The sequence below is a fragment of the Meriones unguiculatus genome, chromosome X (assembly GCF_030254825.1).
Source record: "Meriones unguiculatus strain TT.TT164.6M chromosome X, Bangor_MerUng_6.1, whole genome shotgun sequence".
Lineage (NCBI taxonomy): Eukaryota > Metazoa > Chordata > Mammalia > Rodentia > Muridae > Meriones > Meriones unguiculatus.
This window is the reverse complement of record NC_083369.1, coordinates 42327429-42346221: the sequence shown is the minus strand read 5'-3', so window position 1 is coordinate 42346221 and position 18793 is coordinate 42327429. Positions and strand designations below refer to the sequence as shown.

The following is an 18793-nucleotide window of genomic DNA, read 5'->3' as shown; positions in this document are numbered from 1 at the left end:
AAACCTACAGAAGAAAGAAGAAAATATTTAAAGCAGCAAGGGAAAAAGGCCAAATAACATATAAAGGTAGACCTATTAGAATCACACCAGATTTCTCAACAGAAACTATGAAAGCCAGAAGGGCCTAGGCAGATGTCATGCAGGGGGACCCAGACTATTCTAACCCAGCAAAGCTTTCAATTAACATAGATGGGGAAATCAAAATATTCCATGACAAAACCAAATTTAAACAATATCTACACAGCAACCCAGCCCTACAGAAGATACTAGAAGGAAAATTCCAATCCAATGAAAACAACTACATCCAAGAACACATAGGATATAAATATCTACACAACAACAAAAAAAATTTCAAAAGAATACAAACAACGAAACACATTAACACCACCAACCCAACAAAAGAAATCAACATTCATTGGTCACTGGTATCTATCAACATCAATGGACTCAACTCTCCAATAAAAAGACACAGGCTAACAGAATGGTTGCAGAAAAAGGATCCAACATTCTGCTGCATCCAAGAAACACACCTATGCAACAAAATAAACACTACCTCAGAGTAAAGTGCTGGAAAAATGTTTTTCAACCAAATGGACCCAGGAAACAAGCTGGGGAAGCTATCCTAATATCTAATAAAATAGAATTTCAAACAAACTTAATCAAAAAATATGAGGAGGGGTACTACATTCTCAAAGGAAAAATCCACCAAGAAGACATCACAATTCTGAGCATCTCTGACCCAAATACAAGAGCACCTACATTTGTAAATGAAACATTATTAAAACTTAAATCACACATTGATCCCAATACCTTAATGGTGGGAGACTTCAACTCCCCACTCTCACCAAGGGACAGATCAACTAAACAGAGCCAAATAGGGAAATAAAGGCACTTACAGAGGTCCTAAACCAAATGGACCTAAGAGATGTCTACAGAACTTTTGACCCAAACTCAAAAGAGTACACCTTCTTTTCAGCACCTTATGGAACCTTCTCCAAAACAGACCATATAGTGGACCACAAAGCAAGCTTCAAAACATACAAGAAGATTGAAATAATGCCCTGTATTCTATCTGACCACCATGGATTAAAGCTGGACCTCAACAACAACAGAAATAGCAAAAAGCCTACATGCACATGGAAACTGAACAATTCATTACTCAATGACAGCCAGATTAAGGAAAAAAATAAAGAAATTAAAGAATTCCTAGAATTGAAATGAAAATGAAGGCACAACATACCCAAATTTATGGGACACATTGAAAGGAGTGCTCAGAGGAAAATTTATAGCACTAAGTGCCTGCAAGAAGAAATTCATAACATCACATACAAACTACTTAATGGCCCAACTGAAACCCTAGAAAAAAAAGAAGCAGATACACCCAAGAGGAGCAGACAGCTGGAAATAATCAAACTAAGGGCTGAAATCAATCAACTAGAAACAAATAAAACTATCCAAAGAATCAATGAAACAAAAAGCTGGTTCTTTGAGAAAATCAACAAGATAGACAAACCCTTAGCCAAACTAACTAAAAAGCAGAGAGAAACTATCCAGATCAGCAAAATCAGAAACAGACACTAAGGAAATCCAAACAATTATTAGGTCATACTACAAAAGCCTATATGCCACAAAATTTGAAAATCTAAATGAAATGGATAATTTTCTTGAAAGATTCCATCTACCAAAACTAAGTCAAGATCAGGTAGAAAGACTGAATAGCCCTAAATCTCCCAAGGAAATCGAAGCAGTCATTAACAGTCTCCCCTCCAAAAAAAGCCCTGGACCAGATGGCTTCAGCGCAGAATTCTACAAGACCTTCAAAGAAGTGCTAACTCCACTTCTCCTCAAGCTATTCCACAAAATAGAAACAGAAGGAACACTACCAAACTCATTCTATGAAGCCACAGTCACCTTAATACCTAAACCACACAAAGACCCAACAAAAAAAGAGAACTTCAGGCCTATCTCTCTTATGAACATTGACGCAAAAATACTCAATAAAATACTTGCAAACCGAATCCAAGAACACATCAAAGATATCATCCACCATGACCAAATAGGCTTCATCCCAGGCATGCAAGGGTGGTTCAACATACGGAAATCCATCAATGTAATCCACTACATAAACAAACTGAAGGAGAAAAACCACATGATCATCTCCTTAGATGCCGAAAAAGCATCTGACAAAGTCCAACACCCATTCATGTTTAAAGTCTTGGAGAGATCAGGGATACAAGGCACATACCTAAACATAGTAAAGGCAATATACAGCAAGCCTATAGCCAACATCAAACTCAATGGAGAGAAACTTAAATCAATCCCACTAAAATCAGGGACAAGACAAGGCTGTCCATTGTCCCCATATCTATTCAACATAGTACTTGAAGTCCTAGCCAGAGCAATAAGACAACTAAAGGAGATCAAGGGGATACAAATCGGAAAGGAAGAGGTCAAAGTGTCACTATTTGCAGATGATAAGATAGTATACATGAGCGACCCCAAAAATTCAACCAGAGAACTCCTTCAGCTGATAAACACCTTCAGCAAAGTGGCAGGATACAAAATCAACTCAAAAAAATCAGAAGCCCTCCTATATACCAAAGACAAAAAGGCTGAGAAAGAAATTAGGGAAACAACACCCTTCACAATAGCCACTAATAACATAAAGTACCTTGGTGTGACTCTAACCAAGCAAGTGAAAGACCTGTTTGAGAAAAACTTCAAGTCTCTGAAGAAAGAAATCGAAGAAGATATCAGAAGATGGAAAGATCTCCCATGCTCATGGATTGGTAGGATTAACATTGTGAAAATGGCCATACTGCCAAAAGCAATCTACAGATTCAATGCAATTCCCATCAAAATACCAACTCAATTCTTTACAGACCTTGAAAAAAAAGATTCTCAGCTTCATATGGAGAAACAAAAAACCCAGAATCTCCAAAACAATCCTGTACAACAACAGATCATCTGGAGGTATTTCTATCCCTGATCTCAAGCTGTACTACAGGGCAACAGTAATAAAAACTGCATGGTATTGGCATAGAAACAGAAAGGAGGATCAATGGAACCGCATAGAAGACCCAGAAATAAATCCACACACCTATGAATACTCGATATTTGACAAAGAAGCCAACTCCATTCAATGGAAAAAAGACAGCATCTTCAACAAATGGTGCTGGACCAACTGGATGTCTACATGCAGAAAAATGAAAATAGATCCATATTTATCACCCTGCACAAAACTAAAGTCAAAGTAGATCAAGGACCTCAACATAAAACCAGATACCCTAAATCAATTGGAAAAAAAAGTGGGGAACAGCCTAGAACTCATTGGCACAGGAGACAACTTCCTGAACAGAACACCAACAGCACAGGCTCTAAGAGCAACAATCAATAAATGGGACCTCATGAAACTGAAAAGTTTCTGTAAAGCAAAGGATACCGTCATCAAAACAAAACGACTGCCTACAGATTGGGAAAGAATCTTCACCAACCCTTTATCTGACAGAGGACTCATATCCAGTATATACAAAGAACTAAAGAAGCTGAAAAGCAGCAAACCAAGTAATCCAATTAAAAAATGGGGAACAGAGCTAAACAGAGAATTCTCAACAGAGGAATATTGAATGGCAGAAAAACACTTAAAGAAATGCTCATCCTCATTAGCCATCAGGGAAAGGCAAATCAAAACGACCCTGAGATATCACCTTACACCCATCAGAATGGCCAAGATGAAAAACTCAAGCGATAACACATGCTGGAGAGGTTGTGGAAAAAGGGGAACCCTACTCCACTGCTGGTGGGAATGTAAACTGGTACAACCACTCTGGAAAGCTATCTGGCGCTTTCTAAGACAATTAGGAATAGTGCTTCCTCAAGACCCAGCTATACCACTGCTAGGTATATACCCAAAGTTCGTTCAAGTACACAAAAGCGATACTTGCTCAACCATGTTTATAGCAGCTTTATTTGTAATAGCCAGAACCTGGAAACAACCCAGATGTCCATCAACGGAGGAATGAGTACAGAAATTGTGGTATTTTTACACAATGGAATACTACTCAGCAATCAAAAAGGAGGAAATCATGAAATTTGCAGGCAAATGGTGGGATCTAGAAAAGATCATTCTGAGTGAAATATCCCAGAAGGAGAAAGACAAACATGGGATATACTCACTTATATAGACCTATAAGATATGATAAACATAATGAAATCTATACACCTAAAAAAGATAATCAATTGATCGGACATGGGGTAAGATGATCAATCCTCGTTTAGAAAGACAGATGGGATGTGCATTGAACGTATGACAGGAGTCTACTGAGCGCATCTGAAAGACTCTAACTAGCAGTGTTTTCAAAGCAAAGACTCATGACCAAACCTTTGGCAGAGTACAGGGAATCATAAGAAAGAAGGGAAGTTAGTCTGATGGGGAAAGGATAGGAGCTCCACAAGGACCAAATATATCTGGGCACAGGGTCTTTTCTGAGACTGACATTCAACCAAGGACCATGTATGGATATAACCTAGAACCTCCACTCAGATGTAGCCTGTGGTAGCTCAGTAACCAATTGGTTTCCCAAAGTGAGGGGAACAAGGACTATTTCTAACAGGAACTCAATGACTGGCTCTTTGGTCTCCCCACCCCCGAAGGGAAGAGCAGTCCTGTTAGGCCACAGAGGAGGGCTTTGCAGCCAGACCTGAAGATACCTGATAAAACAGGATCAGATGAACGGGGAGGAGGTCCCCCCTATCAGTGGACTTGGAAAGGGGCACGGTGGAGATGAGGGGGGGAGTGAGGGATTGGGAGGGAATGAGGGATCGGGACACGGCTGGGATACAGAGTTAATAAAATGTAACTGATAAAAAAATAATAATAAAAAATAAAAAATATATAAACTTACATGCAATGTTTACATGTAAATATAAATTCTACAGACAGTTCAAAATAATTCCTATAGCTTGGAAGTACCATGGGGCTCTTTGTTGTAAAGCCTTTTTTTTTTCCATTTTTTAAGTGTGAATTGTATTATTAGAAATAAATGTTGAAATGAATTTGAGAAATTAAAATGTTAAATATCTAAATGAAAACATGAGGAAGTCTATATTGAGGAAAACACTGTCTCTCAAATGTGGCTAGAAAATCTTTGGCTCCACTGTTACTGCCATCTCATTGGTGGCTGTTGGAGCTACCACCATGGCATTAGCCATGAGTCATACTGTGCAGACTGCTCAGACCCTGAATAATCTTTTAGCCAATGTAGCTCATGCCTTAGATGTACAAAAAGGAATTAATGCTCAACTAAAAGGAGGCTTGATGGTGTTCAATCAGAGGATTGACCTCGTGCAGGAGCAAATTGATACCCTATGGCAAATCGCTCAACTTGGCTGTCAATGAAAGTATGCTGGACTTTGTGTCACTAGCATACAACATGAGAATTTTTCCTGCGCTGCAAATCTGTCTAAACAATTGTCTAGCTATATTTTAGGTAATTGGACTGGAGAATTCGATACTACGATGGAGCAGCTGAGAGTGGCCATTATCACAGTAAATTCTACCTGAGTGGACGCAGGACTAGCCACAGGATTATCACCATGGATTGCTGCAGCCATGAATCATCTGAAGGAATGGGCGGGCATGGGAGTGTCAGCAGGCCTTCTGGTGTTGGTCTCCTTGGTTTGCCTGTGGTGTATATGCAAGATTAGAGTCTCACAACAGCGTGATGCAGCCATGATCATTCAGGCCTTTACAGCCATTGAAGCAGGACAGTCTCCCCAAGCATGGTTGGCTACCATTAAAAGCTAAAATGTTACACTCAGGATGCGAGGCTAAGCACTGCACTCAGGGTCAGCCATTTTCGACCCAGAGAAGAGCAAGTCTGATTGCATGCGGGTTGATGCCCCAGGTCCCACCTCTGAGAAAAAGGTATCGGACGGGTCTGATGCTCTTTGGGTGGATGACACCTAAATGAACATCGGTACAAAGTCCCAATTTATTTCTAATATCAGAGATCAGACCTCTACTCTTGCCTGATGCGTCTAAAACAAAAAGGGGGAACTGTAGAGAGCTGCGGAATGCCGCGCCTTAAAGATGGAGCTGGTTTCTGCCTTCCACCTTCCCGATGGTGAGTGCTCTCTGTCACAAACAACTCCACATTTGGCTAAGGCTGAGGATCTGGCTTGCTTCCATGTATGTGGACCTATCTGCATTGCCCACATGGCACGCTGGAGTTGGCTACCCAGAGGCTATTTAAGCTGTGGGCTGGCTTTCCCCAAGGTCCGATGATTGTTCAAGGTTCCTGAATAAACTGCATTGAAAAAAAAAAAAAAAAAAAAAGAAAATCTTTGGCTCCATCCCAAACATACCAACTAATGGTGAGATGAGCAGGACATAGTTCTGCAGCCTTGACATTGCTGCACCTGCCAAAGATGCTGTGGTTCTAAATTACAATTTGTGTTGTCACTCAAGCCTCTGTACAAATGTCCTTCTTAAGAGGTGTTTCTTACCTGTCCCATTCTCAAGTACTTTCTTATATATTCATCTTTTTCTTGGCCTTCCTACTGATCATTAGCAAGTCATTCGTATACTGTTAGGTCATTGAGTTTTGTGATTGATGCTGCAGTCATTTCCACTTCTCAGTGACTTTGTTTCTCTATTTAATACACCAAGCAGAGGAAAGAAAATGCACATGCCAGTCAATTTCTCTCCCCCCACCCCATGGAAGTGAGTGATGAACTCCAGGTCTTGCACATGTATGCAAGTACTTTACCACTGAGTTATATGTCCAACCAAAGCCATTTTACTTACTTTAATCTATTTTATTTGGTTTGTTAATTTTCTTGAAATTTTCATTTTCCTGCCCTAAAGCATCTGTAGGTACATCTGTGTGAAATACTGCTATAAAATTTATTTAAATACATAATGCAAAAAAATCTTAAAACATTTTAACTTTACATTTTTTTTTCACTTTATTCTTTATTGTTTTCACACCATGTACCTCAATCCTGCTCATCTCCCCATCCCTTTATATCTGCCCTCTGGCCTTGCAACCTCCTCCCCACCCCTACCCCCCCCAAAAAAAAAGAAAATGGAAAAAAATAACATCTTGCTGTGGAAGCTGTAGTGTGTCACAGTGTGTCACACAGTATATCTTTTTGTCCATACATCTTTACTTGCAAATGTTCATTGCAGTGAGTTATTAGTTTGTTTTAAGGCCTCTGGCCTCTGGATCCTTGCCAGGACTTCTCTAAACTATCCTGTTGTTGTCCTGTGTCACAGAGTTCCTGCAGCTTCGGATCTGCAAGACCAGCCCCTTCACATTCTCCAGCAGTTTATAAATGACTGGGTAGATGTTTAAATGGACCAACTCAAGCCCTGGATCTGGGCCTGCGTAGTAGCCCAGTTGGTCAGCCTGTCAATTCTAGGATGAGCTAGGATGAGCTAGATGAGCTCTTCAGCACTGCCCTGGCTTGGTCACCTATTGCCACAGCTTATGAGGGGCTGGAACAGCTCTCTTGCTCACACCCTCTGGGCTGGCTCACCCACACCCCGCCACCAAGGTCAGCTTTACTGTGCTACCCAGCTGAGGTGAAGAGGTGGACCCGCTCTCCTGAGTGCTGCAACCAGTGAGGGTCAGGCCCAGTCTCCTATTCTTATGACCTGAAGGCCAGCTCTCTCTCTTGCTGCAGGTGACAAGGGGTGAGAGCATCTTTCTCTCCCTCAAGCCACCCCTCTGCAGATTAGGGGGCACGGCCAGCTCTTCCTAGCTCAAACCCTCAGACAGGCTCATCCGGTCCCCTGACATTAGGATCAGCTCTGCTGTACTGCCTAGGTGAGGGGCAGAGCCAGCTCTCCCGCGTGTGGTAGCTGGCCAGGGGTGGGGCCAGCACATCACCTCAGGCAGCAGTCTAGATCAGGGACATCTACATTGCCTTGGTGGTAACACAGGTCTCAGGACATCAACACAGACCCCAGCTGTCAAAGCACCACAGACCCTGACAGCAGCATGGGCCCTAATGTCCCCATGTCCTCAGATAAGCCACTCAGACAAGCATAACTCTCATGGCAGCCCTCAGATATCCACATGGTCTCTGGTGGCAGCCCAGACCAGATATCTACTTGGCCTTTGGTACTAACTTGGGCCACAGACATCAACTCAGACCCCAGTTACAGCAGGACCACAGACCCAGACATGGCCATTGGCAGCAGCCTGGGCCTGGATCTCACAATGGCTTCCTCATACCTGCCAGTTTCTCACCGCTGTTGTGTTGGCATTATTAAAATGTATTATTGATATATCTTTTTATAAAGGAGCAATTAGTCCTAAACCAGCTGTATACCCAAATCACCACACAGAGACTGAGGATGTATTTAATTAACCTAGAGCACAATGCTGGGCAATAGTTATTCCATCCTAAACTTCCAAGCCCACATAGTCTCCTACCATTCAGATTTCACCCATTATACCTGCTTTTAGTCATATCTTAGGTCTGGTCCCTCTCTCCACATGGTTCTAAGACCCTTTCTGTGGATTCTCCTGCTTCCTTTCTCTCCTCCTTAACTTTTTACTTTTTGATATTCTTCCATTTTTTTTTTTTTATGTAGACCTAGGTTTCAAAAACATTATTTTCCTCTCTCTGAGGAACTTCCTTGACCATGTGTTGCAATAAATTCCTTCTGTGTTATTTGGTTTGGCTTTTATGGTACTAGGAATGGAAACTAGAACCAAACAGTGCATGTTATCTGTCTATTAATACTTCTCTGTTGATTCTTTCCTGTCTCTTTTAAATACTTTATTCCACAATTTTGTTTGAATGGTCTTCAAAACGATATCTGATTTTTTTTTTTACTCCTTCTAGACTCATTTTATTTCTGTCATTAATCTTCATTTCATTCTTCTATCACTAGGTATGGTTTTGATTTGTTCTTTATTGTCTTCTGGAACTGTGGTTTGGTTCCTGTAATGAATTTTGTGGAATCATTTGCCTGCCATTATATTTTCAAACACACCTTTTGTTCCTTCCTCTTTTCTTTACTTTCAGTTAACCCTTTTACATGGCTAGCAAGTACTTTATGGTTCTTGGTATTGCCTTTCATTTTTTTTTAATTCCTTACATTTCAGCCAGGGATGTTTGTTTATTTGTTTGTTTCCATATTCCTTCAAATTCACTGATTCTCTCTTTTGCCAGGTCTAGTCTACTTATGAGTATGTGAAAACATTCTTCTTGTCTATTATAATGGCTTTTGTTTCTATCATTCCCTTTTAATTGCTTCTTAGGGTCTCCATTATCTCTTAACCTCATTGGTTTTACTACATCATCTAAGCTTTCCATTTCAGCCTTTAACTGTTTTAAATTCCCTTTTTAAAGGCTATATTTTCACTTCCATAGCTCATTAAATTCCCATATAATATCGAAAACATAGCTCTTTTAAATTCTCTTTTAAAGGCAATATTTTCATTAAATTCCCATATGATAATATAAAATTCGATGTCATGAGAATATAGCATTTACCTTGTCTCTTTAGATTTTATTTTTTTAACTTTTTAGCGCATATTTTTAACTTCTTATCAAGAGCTGGATATAGTTTCAGATATCTGAGATATGTGTATACCTTAGATAATAAGCATTATTAAAGCCAGGCGCTATGGTGCACCCCTGTAATCCCAGCACTCAGGGAAGCAGAGGCAGGTGGCTTTCTGTGAGTTTGAGGCCATCCTGGTCTACAAAGCAAGTCTACGACAGCCAAGGATACACATAGAAACCCTGTCTCAAAAAACAAACAAAAGAATTATTAGCCTAGGAGTTGATTAATGTTTACTGTAACTACACACGTGCTGCAGACTTCAGACTTATGTTCTTTTCTTTGTTCTCCTAGCATCTTTCGGCTTCTCTAAGAAATCCCTCATCAAACAGACTGTATGCTACAACTTTTTAAACTGTAATTTCCTATTGTCAGTGTTATTTTACTGTGAAGGAGAGAATATATTCCATTTTCTTATGAATAAATTACAGTCTTATAGTGGATCTGATTCCCTGGTCTGAAATAAGTGTTTATCTTTTTTTTTTTTTTTTTAGACAGGGTCTTATTATGTAGCCCTGGCTGGCCTCAAACTCATAGCAATTCTCCTGCCTTAGCCTCCTAAATTTTTAATTTTTTTCCTGCTCTTGGTCAAACAGAAAGATTAGAATGGACTGGAGATGGTTGGGTGTCCTGCCCACAAATAGGCAAATGCCTATAAATACACTGCCTTCCTTGAAGAGTAGGACTTTGTTACAGAAAAAAAAAAATCTAGGTGCATTTCAAAATGGTAACTTTAAGCTTCCTTTGGCTAGAAACTAGGTTTTTGTTTTTTTTTAAATATTCACCTTGAGAGCCTGTTTAGGTTCTTGGAGGAAAAACTCTGATATAGATATGGACTTCCAGAGACTAGAGAACTTCCCCAAAGTCTTCCCACCAGTGAAGGAACCCATCAGTTTTTCTACCTTACTTTAGATTTTAAGAAAAAGACTACAAATTAGATTGTAATAAAGAACCTTCTTGTTCCTGGGTATGGTGGCACACACCTTTTTATCTCAGCTTTAAGCTATACTCTGTGTACTTGTCTAGACCAGGGGGTGCCTTATGCTTTTTCCATGGGCAATCCTCTTTTTGCTTAAGAATTTTAAAAATATATTTCATTTGAATTTGTTCTCTTAAATGCTTATTGATTTCACTTGTAAATAAACTCTTGTTTGGATTACCAAACAAAAATAAAGCTGAAGCAAAACACCTTTCTGCTTTGATAGGATTTGGGGAAAAGGTAGGAAGGCACTACTTGTTTTGTTGTTGTTGTTGTTTTGTTGTTTTTGTTTTTTTTTCTTTAAATAAGAGCACCACCCAAAAGGGTTGGTAATAGAACTGTAAACAATGTACATGAAATAACTTCACCAATATTAGTTATAGTATCATGTCTGTGTTATCTGCATGTTCTGATATAACACACACAAATACCAATATACCTAGAAAAGTTGCTGCAGCAGTTTCATGAGTTCTTGCCTGGCAGAGCTATAAAGGAAGAGTAATTTGAAGAGTTTTATATACTATGTAGAAGAAAGCTCTAGTATCTCTCTCTTTATTTGTCTTTTTTTTTTCAAGGCAGTGTCTCTCTGTGTACTACTAGCTGTCCTAGAACTCACTCTGTAGACCAGGCTGGCATTGAACTCACATAGATCTGCCTGCCTCTGCCTCCCTGAGTGCTGGGATTACAAGCATGTGACACTATGTCAGGTTATTCTAGTACCTCTTAAACAATAGGTTCCAAAAGAATGATGCTGCTTGCAAGTTGTTATCCTTTCACTTTGGCTCATTTTCAGTTTTGTGATTTTGCTTGACTCATCTGCTTAGAAAGCAACCCGGCTAAAAAGTATTAAAAAATAGATTCCTACTATTTCTTCAACATCTGCATTTTCAATTTTCATACTATTCCATATCCATAGTATGTCAGCACTTCTTCAATATTAAACAGAAACATTATTAGGCAAAACTCTTCAAGAAATACAGATGTCTACAACTACAATGGTACTTGACAGGGAAGAAACACTGAAAGACTTTTAAAAAATGACAATATGTGCAGGGAGGAAATGTGGTTCAAAACTTTGGATTTAAAAACAAGTTCCCCAAAAATCTAGTTATCATGGAATTTCCAGAAAACTTTGTCCCCCAAAATGGAACCAAAAAGCCCTAAACCAAATTTTTGGAAATAAGTTATGAGATGCTTTAAATGATCAAAAGAGTGAAAGGGAAGAGAAACGTGACTTTTGTTGAGCTAGAGTGTCACAACCTGTTTAGCAGTTGGTGAACCAGTAAAAACTACTGAAGTCTAGAAGTGCTTTGAAACATAGGAAGGAGCAGGCTTGAGGGGATAATGAAGACCTTCCTGCATAAATTTGAACAGGTTGAGGTTGGAGAGATGGTTCAGCAGTTAAGAGCACTTGCTGCTCTTATAGAGGACCTGGGTTCAGTTTATAGAACCTACATGGAGGCTCACCTGTAATTCAAGTTCCAGGAGATCCAGCACCCTCTTCTGTCTTCAGTGGGCACAGGAAAAACGCTCACACACACAAAAAAATAAACCTTTTTAAAAATTAGACTTCAGTGCTAGGACCATTTTCTAAACAGTAAAATGACTTCAGGATAGGTCTCTCCAATATTAAATATATCACAAGTTTTTAAAGATTTACAAGTAGAAATAGAAATGAAAAGAAATTACAAGGCAGAGGAACACACACCAAAAAATCAACACAATGTTAAAAATTCAATGTTATAGGCTAGAAAATCTGTTAACCTTGTAAACTAGCAAAATGTCCCTTTTGCTTATGTTTACAAATCACTTATTATCATATGACCATACCATGTTGAGTCCTTTTTCCTTGTGCATTTAAAATGCCTTTAAACATTTTGTATTTCTTTGCCAGTTTTGGGCTGAGCATTTTTTCCAATTGATTTTGGTGCAGGTAACAAGAAACTGCCAGTACAAGGCCTTGAATGTGGTATCTAACATTGTTTGATTATTTTTCACTAACTACTGTCTGATACTCATTTTTTGCACTCTATGAGTTTAACACACTCTTTGGCAGTTTGGACTTCATTAGAAACAGTTATTGATTCTTCCTTATCTTGATGACTAACCAAGTGAACATTGTCATCTTCATAATAACTTGAATCTTGAGCATTTCAACCACCTAGGCTGTGGGTGGTAAACATCTCTGATATCCAATGCCTGCCAGTCCAAAAGTTTTTAGGCTGAAACTGGTGGTTTTAAATATATGCAGTAATAATTTGTTATGCATCTACAGTTTTCATATAAGCAGTACAGGAGCTATTGGAATAATTGTCTTCCAGGTGGGCTGTTAAAGACACCATACCTAAGGGAACTCTTATAAAAGAAAGCATTTAATTGGAGCTTGCGTAGCATTTCAGAGGCTTGGTCTATTATCATCATGTCAAGGAGCATGGCAGTAATCCAACAGACAAGCATTGGATTAGTATCTGAGACCTTTATATCCTGATCCACAGACAGAGAGAGAATCTGGGCCTGGTATGGGTTTTGAACCCTCAAATCCCACCCCCAGCGACACATTTTCTAGAACAAGGCTTGTTCGAGTCCTATGAAAGAGCTCCATTCTCTGGTGACTAAGCATTCAAATATATGAGCTTATAAGGCCCATTCTTATTCAAACCACTACAGAGGGTCTCTCTACATATTCTTGGCTGTTCTGGAACTCACCATGTAGACCAGGTCGGCCTGGAACTCAAGAGATCCACATGCCTCAGCCTCCCAAGTGCTGGGATTAAAGGTGTGTACCACCATGCCATGCTTTTGGAAAAGATATTTTTTTAATTATAATAGAAATTAACCCTAAAAACTCTATCTTAAAAGAAGTTTAAAAATAATGTTAATGTTTTTGTTTCTCACAAAGTTTTAGACATTTTATAATATTACCAAACTGAATTCTAAAGCAATTAAGTATCATATCTGATATAGACATATGTTGGGGGCACAACAGTCCTTGTACCCACAGATCACTTAAAAAAATCAGAAATGTTAAACATACAGGGACTTCTTCTCAATGGAGGAGACAAAATACCTGTTTTCCTGTCCAGGATCTTGGGAGTAGATATTGGTTCTATTTTTTCTCTCATTAATTTATTTATTCACTTTACATCCGGACTGCCGACACCTCCCTCCTCCCCTCCTGGTCCCACCTTCTAACCCTCTTTCCTCACTCCCCCCTCACCAACAGATCAAGTCACATCTGAAGTAAGCACATCCTCTTCCACTGTTAATAACCTGATGACCATTTTGCTATGTGTGGCAGCAAACCTCACCCAAATCCCCTAGAATGTTTATCTCAATTCCTAAGGCTAGCAGAAATTAACTTAAAAAATATATCTAGGGGCTGAAGAGATGGCTCAGTGATTAAAAGCTCAGTCTACTCTTCCAGAGGTCTTGAGTTCAGTTCTCAGCAACCACATGATGGTTCACAACCATCTATACCCTTTACTGTCTTCTTCTGGCATGCAGGTGTACATGTAAATAGAGCATTCAAAATAAATAAAATCTTTAAAATATATATACATATATATATACATGTATATGTGTAAAACTGCTTTGTCTTTGAGGTTTAAAAGTTATGGTTTTAAAATTATTTATGGTTTAAAATTTTATTTTGATGCTAAGGAATCTTCAATTCATTTTTTTAAATTTATTTATTATTTATACAATATTCTGCCTGCATGTGTGCCTGCAGGCCAGAAGAGGACACCAGAGCTTATTACAGATAATTACGAACCACCATGTGGTGGGGACCTTTGGAAGAACAGCCTGTGCTCTTAACCTCTGAGCCATCTCTCCAGATCCCCAATTCAAATTTTTAAGGCTCAAACTTAACAAGGATATAACTGCAAAATCCCAATCTTATAAAAGCTACTGACTTGTCATAAACTATTAAATTAGACATGAAAATTAATGATCAGTCACCTTAAAAATGATCAAATTCTTTCATGTGCTCAGAACTAAGTTGAACTTATGCTAAGTACAAATTTAATTTATATACAAAGACAAGCTTTGACCTTCTGTAAATGATGTCAAAGTTAAGCCTAAAGCAAGTGACTTAAGAACACAAAGTTTTTTTTATCAGATATTTAATATTTAATATTTAATCAGATAGTTGCTGGTCAAATTACATGTCCATCCAATAATGTGCTCACAGTATTATCAAAATAAAAAAAAACCTTATATTGTCTTTTATATAAAAAAATAGAAGCCAGGTGTGGTGGTGCATATCTTTGATCCCAGCACTCAGAAGGCAAAGGAAAGGAAATCTATTGAATTTGAGGCCAGCCTGGTCTATGGCACAAGTTCTAGGACAGCCAGGGCTACATAAACAGACCCTGTCCCAAAAAAATGGATATATTTTCTCAACTCAGGCCTTTTAGCTACTTAAAACCCAAACTACCATATTCATTTATATTTGTGATACTAAAAATTCATTTTTTTAGTTTATATTTTTATGCAACAAAAAAAAAATTTTAAAATAAAAAACAACATAAACAGGCTTGGGATGGATTTAAGAAAGGAAAATAGAAGTAAATTGGAATCAAGAAAAGGTTCAAAAATATTTCTTCTAAATAATATGACCAAAAAATGCAAACATAATTACATATTTCTCTACTTTCCTTGGAGGCCAAAAAGAATTTAAAAATGCAATCAGTAAAATTAGATTATTTTGAAGTTTTCAACCTAAATTATTCTTGGTACAGTCTGAGAAGCTGTTATATCAAACTGCCTACAAAACGTAGTAAACCTAGAGTCCTCCAGCAAGTTCTTCATCCATGAAACTGCTGTTTTGATATTGTTCATGATTTTGCTTCATATACAATATCTGCTAGATATAAATTTTCATGCTTACATGGGAAAACCCAATTCTTTTCTGCTTCAGGATTTTCTATGATTATTTAGGTATTTTTAAGTATCTTGTTATCAAATTAAAAGTCTTTCAGCTCATATTTAAAATTGTCCTAAATTTAACTCTTTAACAGTTAATGACCATTGTTAAATAAATGAATTATGTTTATTTTTTTTCAGTTTTATGCTTTCCCTTGGTCTGATAAAAGATCAAACGCTAGCTAGGAAAATAGCTAACATATTAATGCCTCTGTTAAAAGCATTGTTCTATGAAGCATAAAAATATTTTATACAGTATTCCAAACTTCTAATGCATAATTAGTAGTAAATAGATATCAGCTTGACATCTGAAAATAGGGTGTGGGTGTCTTGGACATTCTCTGCTGTTAGGTGTGTAAAGATCTGTGCTCAAAGCGCACTACAAAAGCCTGCACAATGCCCCTCCCTAACCAATAAGCTTTAGAGCACAGCCCCAGGCTAGGCATGGGGTCCTGAAATCTCCAGAAATATACCACTGTATCATATCTGGAACTTAACTTTGACAAATAGCCCTTTATGCATGTCCTTTCCAAAACTCATTACAAGTAAAAATTAATAATGGTCCTCCTTATTTAGCAAATGATTTGAAAAATTATAATATTAATCGTGATACTGAAATCCTTTACTAGCCACAGGGTCAAACTATTTTGGAATAACACCATCAAACATTTAACTGGCAAATTCTAAAAAATAGCAAGGGATATTATACATACCCACTTTGCTTTGTCTGCTGCCCAAAAGCATTTTGGCCTAAAGGAGACACAATGTAAATTATACGTTAAATGAAATGATCTAAACTAATCAATTAAAATAGACAAGATGATAATTAACATTGGATAAAGTTATGCTTGTTTCTTTTCTAAAAATTAAAAAATAAAAAATAAAGTCCCAAATGGCTCCTGATCTGATACATCCAACCAAGACATCCAGAAACCACCAGATGAATAAAACATCTGAAGGCAACAAATCCATGAAAAGGAGACCTCCCAAGTAGGAGCATAAGTAAGCAGATAAGCTGGGGAGACATCAGGACTTTAACTCATCAAGCTGAGACTTTGGGGAAACAACAATGACAAAATGATGCTGCTATATTTAATGGCTGTATTTCATGTTAATTCTTGTCAATGCATAATCCAAATGCCTTTTGTCAGGGGAGATAAAAGACAGTATGAATCGTTTTACTACGTTAAGGATTGTTTATAAAGGTTTCTGTGGAATAGGCCATATTATATTCATTTTGCTCACAGAAAAAAATATTAGCAGAAATTAAAAGATGGGTGAGTTGAGGATGGCTTTCCTCTTTCTCGGTCCTCTGTTAGCTCTTATAATTCTCTTGTTTTTACACTAGCCCTGGAGGCAATGCACCCTACCACACTAGCCCTGGAGGCAATGCACCCTACCACACTAGCCCTGGAGGCAATGCACCCTACCGTGGCCTGTATTATGGCTTTTTTCTTTAAAAATTATCAGAAGGGGCAAGATGTTGGGGACACAAGGGTCCTTGTGCCCAGAGATCACTAGGAAAACCAGGAATGTTAAGCATACAGAAGCCTCTTCTCAGTGGAGGACATAAAATACCTGTTTCCCTGCCTAGAAGTCTGGGAGTGGATATTGTTAATGACCTGGTCACTTTTTTGCTATCTGTGGCAGCAGACCTCACTCAAATTCCCCAGAATGTTTATCCCACAGTCTTCACCGTTAGGTGAATTTTTAGTATCACATGTGTTTAATGGCCTGTTGACTGATATGCTATTTTGGTCAGATACCACATTAGATTCTAGGCCTTTTAGTTATAGAATCCACCCCCATAGTCACATGTACTTTGGAAAGCAGTTTCTGTGTAGTCACACCTTAAGCTTTATTGTGCACCTGGATTGGAATGATTATTACCTGGAAACCTTTTTTTTTTTTTTTTTTTTCAAATTATACTGTGTTTTAAATATGCTTACAATGAACCACCTGGCATAAGTCTGATCCAGGTTGAGGAAGTCAATCTAAACAAAGTTTTAACTTTATCTTTTTGTGGCTGCACTGACACCTGCAGGGTCCCTGTCAGACATAATCTCTAATTTAAGAGAACATGCTTCAAGCAAGGCATGGTGGTATATATCTCCGACACATGTCTTCTTTTAATGATAAGAAGATAAGGGCAAGCAAGACAACAAATCCAAGCCCTAGCCTCAGAAATGCCATATTTTCTCTACTAATGTGCCACTAATAACGCAAATCACCCAACCAAGCAAAAGAGCAAAAGGTGTGGCTACAGAGAAAAGTGAAAAATTAGAAGTAATTTCCTACAACCCAATGGGTGTTTGCTCACCTTTTTCTTATGGTTTTCTAATAAATACTTCATATAGTATAGCATAATAGTTACATGAATCAATTCGGAAAGAAATTCACCTAAAATGCATAAGAAAAAGTAAACATGAAAGGATAACTACAAACCCCTAAAAATGAAGATCAATGACACAGATTAACTTTATAGGATATATGAACATTTTATAAAGCTTCTAAAATTAAAAGTGTGGAAGCTAGGAATTTGGATACATGTTTGAAATCCCACCATTCAAAAGACAAAGGAAGGAGGGTTTCTAGCTCAAAACCTAAACTACAGATTAAGTTCAAAACCAGCCTACACTAAATAGCAATACCATGTCTCAAAAACTAAACAAACAAAAAGGCCATGTATATAAAGGAAATTATTTTAAGAGTGGAGAGGGAGCTACAGAAATAGCCCAGCAGTTAAGACCACATACAACTCTTGCAGAGAATATGAACTCCATTATCAGCACTCACATCATGGTAGCTCACAACTGCCTTTAAATCCAGCACCGCTGGCGGGCGGGGGCGCACGCGCGCGCGCACACACACACACTGACACACACACTTCTAATAAATAAATGCAGGCACACACTTCAAATAAATGCACACGCACGCGAGCACAAGCACACACACACACTTCAAATAAATAAGTAAATACACATTTAACTCCCTCTCCCTACCTTCCTGTAAACCCAACCTCGCTCAGAACCCGCCAGCACGCGCACACAGGCACACACACTTCAATTAAATAAATAAAATTGTAAACGCTTAACTCCCTCTACCTACTTCACTGTGAGTCCAGCCTCCCTCAGAACCTGCCAAATCTTATTAAACTTCACCTGAACCAGCCTCCCGCTGGCTCGAGACCTCCTGACAGACAAGGGGCCCGGCCCTCTGGCTTGATAGGATTGTGCAATCTCCAAGGGTTCACTTAGACTACGACTGAATTGCTTCCCTTAAACGCGCTTTCTCCTATTCCGGAC

General features: G+C 38.4%; 1 pseudogene; it reads right to left on the bottom strand.

Moving 5' to 3' along the window:
- The window catches only part of LOC110543351 (F-actin-capping protein subunit alpha-1-like), a 53089-nt pseudogene extending 39831 nt beyond the window's left edge, over positions 1-13258 (bottom strand).
- Between the last annotated feature and the right edge of the window lie 5535 nt (positions 13259-18793).